The sequence below is a fragment of the Zingiber officinale genome, chromosome 5B, assembly GCF_018446385.1.
Source record: "Zingiber officinale cultivar Zhangliang chromosome 5B, Zo_v1.1, whole genome shotgun sequence".
Lineage (NCBI taxonomy): Eukaryota > Viridiplantae > Streptophyta > Magnoliopsida > Zingiberales > Zingiberaceae > Zingiber > Zingiber officinale.
Window position 1 is genome coordinate 124,238,988 of NC_055995.1, and position 10,929 is coordinate 124,249,916.

Sequence of the window (10,929 nt, forward strand, 5' to 3'; positions counted from 1 at the left end):
GGAATCATATTATATACTTGCCTCATACTAACCTTGTCTTGCAGGAGAAGGAATCTCTGGAGAAAGGTGGTCCGGGCCCCCGGAGGTCCAGGCGCCCGGGAGGCAGTTTTTATCTTGAACGCGTCGTCACCACGTGGAGCTCGCTGGTTGGACCTGCCACGTCTCACCAGGGCGCCCGGAAGGGATCCGGGGCGCCCCGAGCCTCATATAAAAGAAGGGTTAGGGGTGGAGCTAAGAACAACAACTCTGAATTGAAGAACTCGCTCTCCTGTGCTCCTGCGACGCTGCAAAGCTCCGACAAACGCGCTGCTTCTTTTTTAAGTCTCTTATTTTGTCGGTATTGCTTTAATTCTGTCATTAGCATTTTTCCGTACTTAGTTTGTAATATCTTTTGAACTGCTAGTGAATTGCCCATCGAAAACACCCTTGTGTACGAGCCTTGGAGTAGGAGTCGCCAAAGGCTCCGAACCAAGTAAAATTGGTTCGTGTGTTAGCATTGCATTGTTTTATTTTTCCTCTGTGTTTACTCGATGAATTTTTGTAATCGATATTCACCCCCCCTCTATCGAAATTCACGATCCAACAGTAACTATGTTCTCAACGCATTGGACAACGCATTGTATAACGTGTATTGTTCAATAGAGACGATAAAATCTCTATGGGAGTCACTTAAAAATAAATACAAAATCGAAAGCGTCGGGTTGAAGAAATTCATCGTCGACCTATTTCTGGATTTCAAAATGCTGGATTCCAAGAGTGTAACATCTCAAGTCCAAGACATGCAACTGATAATGCATGATTTGGATGCCGAAGGCATGAAACTAAACGAGTCGTTCAAACTAGCCGCGGTAATCGAGAAACTCCCTCCGTCGTGGAAGAATTTCAAAAATTACCTAAAGCACAAGCAAAAAGAGATGGAACTTGAAGACATAATCTTGAGGCAACGAATAGAGGAAGATAATCGAAAGATGTCCGACTCCAGAGGAACGAAGTGGGCAGTCGACGAGATGTCCAACCTGGCTGAGCCAAAAGCCAAAAAGCCGATGCAATCCAAAAATAATGCTCAAGGCAAGAAATTCAAGGGCACATGCTAAACTGCGGAAAGCCAGGACACATGTCTAAGGATTGCAGACGCCCGAATAAACCAACCAAGAGTCAGAAGGATGCTGCGAACCAAGTCGTAACTTCTGATGACATGGAATTGGATCTCACTGCGGTCGTGTTTATAGCCAACGTGGTGGTGGATAACCCGAAGCAGTGGTGGATCGATACTGGAGCAACCCGTCATATCTGTTCTGATAAGGCGATGTTCTCCAAGTATACTCCGATAAGTGGAAAAAGGTCCATATGGGCAATTCCATGACATCCCCGATTGTCGGACTCGGGAAAGTTGTTTTGAAAATGACGTCTGGGAAAGAGCTAATGCTCATTGATGTGCTCCATGTTCCCAACATCAGGAAAAACCTAGTTTCTGGATCAACACTTGTTAAGGTCAGTTTCAGACTAGTGTTCCAGGCAAATAACTTTGTACTTACAAAAAATGATGTATTTGTAGGTAAAGGGTACTTAGAACAGAGTCTGTTCAAAATGATTGTAATGACTGTACACCGTGAATTTGATGATAATAAAATAAAAGTTTCCAGCTATGTTGTTGAGTGTTTTAATTTGTGGCATAATCGACTTGGGCATGTCAATAATAATACTCTAAAACGTCTTGTCAAGTTAAATTTATTACCAAATGTCAATGTTGACGAAACACACAAATGTGAAGTGTGCGTGGAAGCAAAAATGACGAGACTACCTTTTCATTCGGTGGAAAGGTCAACGACTCCTCTAGAGTTAATACATAGTGATCTATGTGACTTAAAATTCGTGCATACTAGAGGAGGTAAAAAAAATTTTATTACTTTTATCGATGACTACACGAGGTTCTGTTATGTCTTTCTTTTAAGAAGTAAAGATGAAGTCTTAGAAGCTTTTAGAACCTATAAAACATAAGTTGAAAATCAACTTGATAAACGAATTAAAATAATTTATAGTGATAGAGGAGGAGAATATGATGCATTGTTTGATGAGTTTTGTTCAGAATCTAGCATTATCTATCAAACAACGACGTCTTACTCGCCTCAATCAAATGGTGTTGCCGAATGTAAAAATCGGACACTAAAAAAAATGATGAATGCCTTGTTGATAAATTCAGGCTTACCCTAGAACTTGTGGGGGGGGAGGGGGGGAAGCTATAGTATCAGCAAACCACATTCTCAACAAAATCTCTCACAAGAAAAATGATAAAACACCATATGAACTATGGAAAGGCCGCGAGCGATCGTACAAATACCTAAAGGTATGGGGGGTGCTTAGCAAAGGTCGAAGTACCTAAGCCAAAACAAGTAAAGATTGAACCTAAAACATTCGATGCGATATTTGTCAGATATGCCCATAACGGTAGTGCATATCGATTCATAGTTCACAAGTCAGGATATTCATGTGGGAACAACCATAGAATCTCGGAATGCGATATTCTTTGAAAACATATTCCCAAATAAGAATGGAAACATTCAAAGTGATAACAACGGAAGTTCTAACGAAAATGACGTTTCTGAACTTAGTTGTTGTAAAAGGACTATTGATAATCAAAGCGTAGAACCACGTCGGAGCAAACGAGCTAGAGTTGAGAAATTGTTCGGGCCAGACTTCATGACTTTTATGTTAGAAATGGACCCAAGAACATTAAGCGAAGCTCTCTCTATTCCCGACACCCTAATGTGGAAAGAAGTCGTCAATAGTGAAATCGAGTCCATCATGAATAATTATACTTGGGAACTAGTAGACCTTCTTTCTGGTACCAAACCATTAGGTTGTAAGTGGATATTAAAATGCAAGTATAAAGCTGATGGATCAATTGATAAGTATAAGGCCTGACTTGTAGCCAAAGGGTACAAGCAAAAGGAAGGTCTTGACTACTTTGATACTTACTCACTGGTGACAAGGATTACATCCATACGACTGCTGATAGCCATCGCAGCACTGTATGACCTTGAAATACACCAAATGAATGTTAAGACTACGTTCTTAAATAGTAAGTTGGAAGAATAAATCTATATGGAGTAACCCGAGGGGTTCGTAGCTCCAGGAAAAGAGGAAAAGGTGTGTTGACTTGTTAAGTCGTTGTACAGACTTAAACAAACGTCTAAACAATGACACAAAAAATTTGACAAAATAATGTTGTCAATCGAATTCAAAATAAATGAATGTGACAAATACATTTATGTTAAAACCATACCTGAATGTCATGTAATGATCTGTCTATACGTAGACGACATACTTATAATGAACAGTAATCATGAGATAATCATAAGTATAAAGAAAATGTTGACCAAGAATTTCGATATGAAAGACATGGGTCTAGCAGATGTTATATTGGGAATTAAAATTCTCAGGACATCCGATGGGATAGTTTTGACATATTCCCATTATGTAGAGTCATTATTGAAAATGTTCAATGCGAACGATCTCTCTACAGTGAAAACACCTATGGATCTAAGTCAACACTTAGCAAAAAATCATGGTGAGTCCATATCGCAATTGGAATATTATCGGATAATAGGTAGCTTGATGTATCTCACAAACTGCACACGTCCGGATATTGCATGTACGGTCAACAAACTGAGTCGTTTTACGAGTAATCCAAACGACATCCATTGGAAAATATTGATGCAAGTTCTTAGATATTTGAAATATACTATGAACTATGGATTATATTACGAAAAGTATCATGCTGTCTTAGAGGGATATTGTGATGCTAATTGGATATTAGATACAAAAGATTCCAAATTCACTAGTAGGTATGTATTCACAATCGGTGGAAGAGCGGTATCTTGGAAATCCACAAAGCAGACATGCATAGCTCGGTCAACTATGAAATCTGAGTTTATAGCATTAGACAAAGCAGCTAAAGAAGCTAAATGACTGCGAAATTTCTTGGAAGATATTCAGAGCTGGACGAAACCTGTGCCTACCGTACTTATACATTGTGATAGTCAATCGGCGATTGGAAGGACATAGAGTAGTATGTATAATGGTAAGTCTCGACATATATATCGTAGACACAATACCATTAGGCAGTTGATCTCGAATGGAGTGATTGCAATCAACTATGTCAAGTCCAAAGATAATTTGGTAGATTCTCTTACGAAGGGGCTAAGTCGAGATCAAGTATACTGCTCTTCGAGAGAAATGAGATTAAAAATCTACAACTAAAAACGACTGTAGCGCCTAGGGATGTAAACGAGCCGAACCGAGCCGAACAGTATCAGGCTCGAGCTCGGCTCGTTTAAGTTATATTCGGGCTCGAGCTCGGCTCGAGCTCGAATCGAGCTTTTATCACAAGGCTCGAGCTCGGCTCGTTTTAGAATTATCAGGCTCGCGAACAGTTCGAGCTCGGCTCGTTATTAGATCGATTATCAAAGTTAACGAGCCTAACTCGTTAAGTGAGCTCGGACTTGTTTTCGGGCTCGTTTAGAGCTCGTTTTTGGCTCGTTTTAGAGCTCATTTTTTGGCTCATTTTAAGGCTCGTTTTAGAGCTCGTTTTTTTGGCTCGTTTTAGAGCTCGTTTTTTTGGCTTGTTTAAGGATCGATTTAAGGCTCGTTTTTTTTGGCTCGCAAGCCTATAAACGAACATGTTCGCGAGCTCACGAGCCGAATATCCTTAAGCTCGAGCTCGGCTCGATAAAACTGTCGAACTCGAAATCGAGCTCGAGCTCGGCTGGATAAGATAAACGAACGAGCTCGAACGAGCTTTTTACCGAATCGAGCTCCGAATAGCTCGCGAACCGTTTGGTTCATTTACATCCCTATGTAGCGGTAACCCAACCTTGTTGACTGGAGATCCCAAGATCTTGGTTCAATGGGACAACGAAGTTACATAAGTTGTGTTACAGCATATGAGATATATTATCATTATCTCTATCCCAATCCTAGGATGAACTTGTGTTGTCTTACCACATGTAGTGAGGTTAAGGTTATGCTTTTAATAACTTCTATACCTTTATAAGGTGGAGTATGGTAGGATACTCTTGATAGAAGTGTCACTTATGTGAGTGCGAAAACTGACCGTTTTAATGAAACACTCATGAATTCAAGATGGTATCCATGGCCAAAACGGAACCAACCATGAGAACCCAAAGTAAGTGAGATAAATCTTTGTGTGGGTGTTATTGTCTTAGTATACACAAACAGTTGAGCAGTTAAAGACATCACGTTCACCGCGCAGCCTAGTATGCTCGATAACATTCCACTACGGAAGGTTCAAAGTCACAAGCTACATCTCCCGATGCATTGACTTATCGATTGAACTCTCCTTAGGTGATAACATGCATGCATTAATTTTTATTTATGTGGGGAATTGTTAAAAATTATAAATGGAAAAATAAGCAAAAAGGTTTAAATGCCTTTTGGATGATTAAAGGGTGCATCTAATGAAGAGGTAGTATGCCTCTTAGGAAAGAATGCGATCTACATCATCCATTTTGAAAATGGATGGATGAGATCTAATTGAACCAAGGGGTTCTTATACCCTTTCATATGTATAAATAAAGTCCCTCATATACTCATTCATTCATACACTCACTTCCTTCCAACCTAAGCAAGGATTATATTCTTGCATTGGAAAGTTCAAGAAGCTTCCTCGGTTCGGAGGTTTTGCGATTTGCAGTGCTGCTATCGCAAGATAAAAGTCGTTGTATCTTGGGAGACGATTGCCGTATTCCGTGAATACCGTGTGCGGAGCAAATTCGTCTTAAAGAGATAGAGTCTAGCTTCAGCTTCGACTTAGTCGAAAATGATGATATACTATCATTCTGTCTGCATTCAGTTTACATCAACAATAAAGGACTCAACAAGATTTTCATGGTGAAATTCTTGACTGCATTGTCTCAGAAGCTGAGGAGGAATTAGAAGAGGCGATAACTACAGCCACTGGAGAAAAGAAGGATTGCCTATTTGCCTGGGTTTTACCGAAGCAACTGAACGTGCACAAAGAGGACACATGACAGTAGAAAAATGGCACCGTAAGAACTGAGAAGGAATTTTTCCTCTTGGCTTTGTGACTGAGCTTTTTTTAGGGCCATTCTCAAGCTATCTAACACTCTAAGACGATCGAGACATGAAATAATACACTAGTTCAGCTCAGAAATGATTTGATTTTGTAGATTTATCAGTAGTTTCTGTTGGATGAATAAGCTCACTCTAACAATACTTAATGATAGAATCTAGCTATATTATTGCTAAAAGAATTATTAGTTAACATCAATCTCTATAAAATAGATATTTGAATTCATTGTTCTAATCATCATCTACCTATAATAGAGTTGTTCGTATTGACAAACATTGTGAAGAAACAAAGATATCTTAGAATCATGCAATGGTTTTACTATATATTTTTTTTAGAAATGATAATTGCATATGTAAAAGATAATGATTAGGCAAGAATTCAAAAAGATGAAGGGTAGTAGAATATTCTCTATTTTCTCGCCCTTCACATGTATAACATATTTGTTATTAAATTATTAAATTGGTTTGATTTAAAACGACATTGACGGAAAGGACACATAATTTTGCTTTTATTTTCTAGACTTAACTTCTACCCAAATTATGGCGAAATATATATATTGGCAACAAAAATATTATTTTTATTTCGATTAAATTATATTTTACTTTCTTTAGGAAATGTTAAATTAATTAAATTTAGTCAAACATTTGACATGCGGACCACATGTGCTTCAGCGGCGAAGCGAATCCATCGTCGGCCCATTTTAGTGCTGCTGCAAGTGATTGTAAAGGAGTTAATCAAACTAAATTAAATCAAATCTGAAATGAATTAAATCGTTAAAATAAATTATACAAATTTAGTTTAATTTTTTTTATTAGCTTGAGTTGGGTTCAAACTTGATTGGTGTAGATTCTATTAAACTTTTAATTTGAGTTTATTTTTGATTGTTGGAACTTTTTACCTTTTTAAATTTATTTGATTAATTATTAAACTTATAATACAATTTTATTTATATATTTATTTATTTTTTAAATAAAAAATATAAAAAAATAATTGAGTGTTAAAAAATAAAGTTCTAGTAATATTTGTTTAAATGCTATAACAAGATTAAAAAATTAAAAAGGTTATTAAGTTCTAATAATACGATTTTTAAAAATTATATAATATTTTTTGCTACTCAATCAACTTTTATCTAAAATTTAGGAGAGCCCTAAAAAAGTTAGTAAAAAAGGTGATATATATATGATATTTTTGTTATCAATTAAGCAGTAAAACATCTAAAAATTGGAAGAAAAATAATATGATGCACTTTATTATTATTTAGAACTCTTATGATTTTTAAGAATTAATATACTATATTGTTATTTTAACTTGTACAAAGGATTTAAACTGTTCCTAACTAAAAATAACGTGCACGCATCACATTTTTTATTTTTTATAATGGCAAATCTATCTAAGCTAAGGGTAATTTAAAAAATAAATAAATAAATGACGCTAATCGAACAAAACCTAGCAGTATATTTAGAAGCTTCTTAAAGGTTATTGCCCAATCAAATGGTCCTACTTTGGTAGGACAATATAATTTATCTTTAGGCATGCAGTGGATTGACAGGCCAAAATCCGTGAACTGAAAAAAAAGCTTCGCAAAGGCCATTTAAAAAGCCCTTGATAGGAAACATGATGGTTCATGGGTTTAACAGAAAACAAAACAATGACAAGGGTACGGATATTCTACTGATCTGTACTCTACTTTCTAAGCCGAGGGCAACTTTTCCCATTTTTTTTTTTTTTACTTGAGACATGAGGCACGTGAGAGAATAAGTATGATCAAGATCCTCCACCGATCTTTTCCATCATCAAGGTTACTTTTTATAATTGTTAAATTTACTCGGATCTAACTGATATGAAAGTGGCATTCATGGGAAAAGTTAAAGAAATATATTAACATGTAATTGTTCTTAATTTGTGAAGTCATATTTCAACCTTAATTTAAAGCCCCTCCTAGTACGAGAGGTTCGCAGACCCTTAGCTCGATTGGATCAAAACGATGCCTCATTATTAGAGCACATTAATTACACTTTGCCACACCCTCACTCATCGCTAGCTAGCTTGTGCCTTGTGAAGCACATTAATAGCATCTCATCTCGGTTGCCAAATCCACTTTAATTAATGCAAATGGACGGCTTGCATCGTATCCTTCTTTTATCTTTTTGCCGAGTCGATGAATGAGAGGTCAGTTAATGCATCCATCAAAAGTGCATTTCGTTCGTTAGCCACTAAAATTGACGACGACGAAGACTTGTATTTGGCATTTGCGCCTTTATAGTAGAGGACGCTATTCCACTTTCATGCTCGACACATTAAATCGGAGGAATAATTGATAGAAGCAATTAATTGACGGCTTGACTTGTGAGGATGCAGGTGAGCTACTAGATTAGTTTTTTGGGCTATTTACCACCTGCTCCGCTTTTTAAAATAGTTTGATGGGCTATTTACCACCTGCTCCGCTTTCTAAACCCCGGCCCCGGCAATGATGCATTGACAAAGTATCTAAACAACATATGACGTTGGGGTGTTTTATATTACCACCTGCTCCGCTTTCTAAACCCCAGGGCAATGATGCATTGACAAAGTGTCTAAATAACATATGACGATGATAAGGTAAGTAACGTGGTGCTCTCAAAGTCGGGATTAAGGTTAAGAAAGGCAGATGGTGTTGCGGTCAAAGTTAGGAGGAGTTTACAATCGGTTGGTATGCTCACATGTCGCAGCCAAATGGTCTGACCGATCGGACCTTAGGTCTAATCAGATCTTGAGTTCCTCAAAAATAATGAAATCCCGAACTATATCAGTGCCACCCAAAAGCCAAGTCTTCTTATCCACTTGGAGTTAACACAGTCACACTCAGAGTTAACATAGTCACATGTCTTGGTCGATTGTTCCAACTGACCGAACCTACAGCCCTACTAGAGAAGCTAGACATGTAGCTCGACTGGGTTCTTTGGCTGAGCGGAGGCCAAGTCCTTGAAAGTGATATCGTTCCTTAATTCGACCCGACCCGACCCTGTCTACAAATGAGGTCATGACCAGAGAACTCAGTCGCCCCGCCAGCAAAGCACATTAAGGGTCCACTAACCCAACGACCTAATGTTTTCTTTTGGCATTTTGTGTAACGGTTGTCAGAGAACCAAGGAAATATTTCCTATACAAGCAGTACGATGGAGGTTTCTACTTTGCGAATTGCAGAGGTGGTGGGCCTATTTTCAGAAGGTGTCAGAATGTCAGAAGAGTCGATCATATTTTAGTAATGCATCGAGATTAGTAATGAGAAAAAAAACAACACTATATAAGAGAGTTTCTATCTACATACGCTGGTTCGCGAGTCTTCATTATCATTGTGCATCATTCGTAGTTATTGTTCTTCATCTTCTCGACCACTACTTGTCTGATTTAAATGTCGGAGTGCTTGTGCAGGGATCCTTCCCTGGTTTGATTGTTGACGTTTTCTTCTCTTTACTCTTTTTTTTAATACGTATAATACCTAGATGTCCTCTGCATCTAGCTCAAAGCCATTTTATAGTCAACATTGAAGTCACCTGTCTAATTAATATCTTCCCTGATTCAGACGAATCAATAATCACAAAAAACAAACTCTTTTCTTACTGGAATCGATCATAACTATGGTCAATTGCAGCAATCGGCATGATTGGTGGCTGCTACAAACACCCATATTGTGGGATGCGATTTGGTTGTGGGCCTCTTGGCCTGGACGATCGTGCCTTGGATGCAGTGGCGGATCCAAAATTCAAGTATGGAGGGGTGCTTTTTACATGCAACAAAGGACAATATCTTTTATCTCCACCGATGAAACCCTATAATACTAGGGGTTCCACTGCCGACAAAGAAAGACGACCGCCGATACCACCTCCCCACTTGATCCACCTTTGCTTGGATGTGGATGTGATTTTGCGATCGAGTCTAGGTCGAGTCTATAGTAGGCCATAAAATTGCCGTCGTCGGTCATGCCCTGTGACCTACCTGTAATTTTGCGGCCTCTCGGTGGTCATGACATCATGACTTGAATCTAACTGCGATTTTACAGTCGAGTTCAGGCCGAACAAGGAGGGTGTGAAATTACAGGCGAAGTGCATAAATTACTAATTAACTAACTGCGAATTAAGGAGGCCATAAACCAGTGACTGTGATTTTGCGACCTCATCACAACGGATAATTGTGGCAATTCGTCGCACTAGTCGAACTGATTATGACGGCTTCGTCATGACAACCACCCCCAATTTTGCGGGAGTCCCGGCGGTGACATTGGAAAATAATTTCTTTAACTGTTTTATATATATTTAACAAAATAAACGCACACCTTATTAAATATAAAAGTTAAGTGTACTGTTTTTTACATATTTTAAAAAGTTAAGTATACCATATTGCTAAATTAAAATAAAAAGGGCTTTCCATTTTACCAGAATAATCAGGAGCTAGCGTTTTTTTTAATCAAAAGACACTCCATTATTCTAATATATTGTTCCACATTATTATTTTTTTACCATCTAGTCCTATATATAACAACAAGATAAATTCGCGTGGTAACCATTATTATTATTTCGTAACTTCTATGGTCAGTTCGTAACTGTTCTATCAACAAGTTTTAATTAAAATTTATTGTTGGCCCTACACTATTTAAAATTTTAAAATCTTTAACGTTAGTCAACTGCTGATCCAGTCCAAGCCTGTGCTAAAACTGACAAAAATTTTAATAATCGAGTTGTTTTAAAATCTTTAACGTTAGTCAACTGCTGATCCATTCCAAGTCTGTGATAAAACTGACAAAAATTTTAATAATCGAGTTGAACAGTTGATTGTTGATC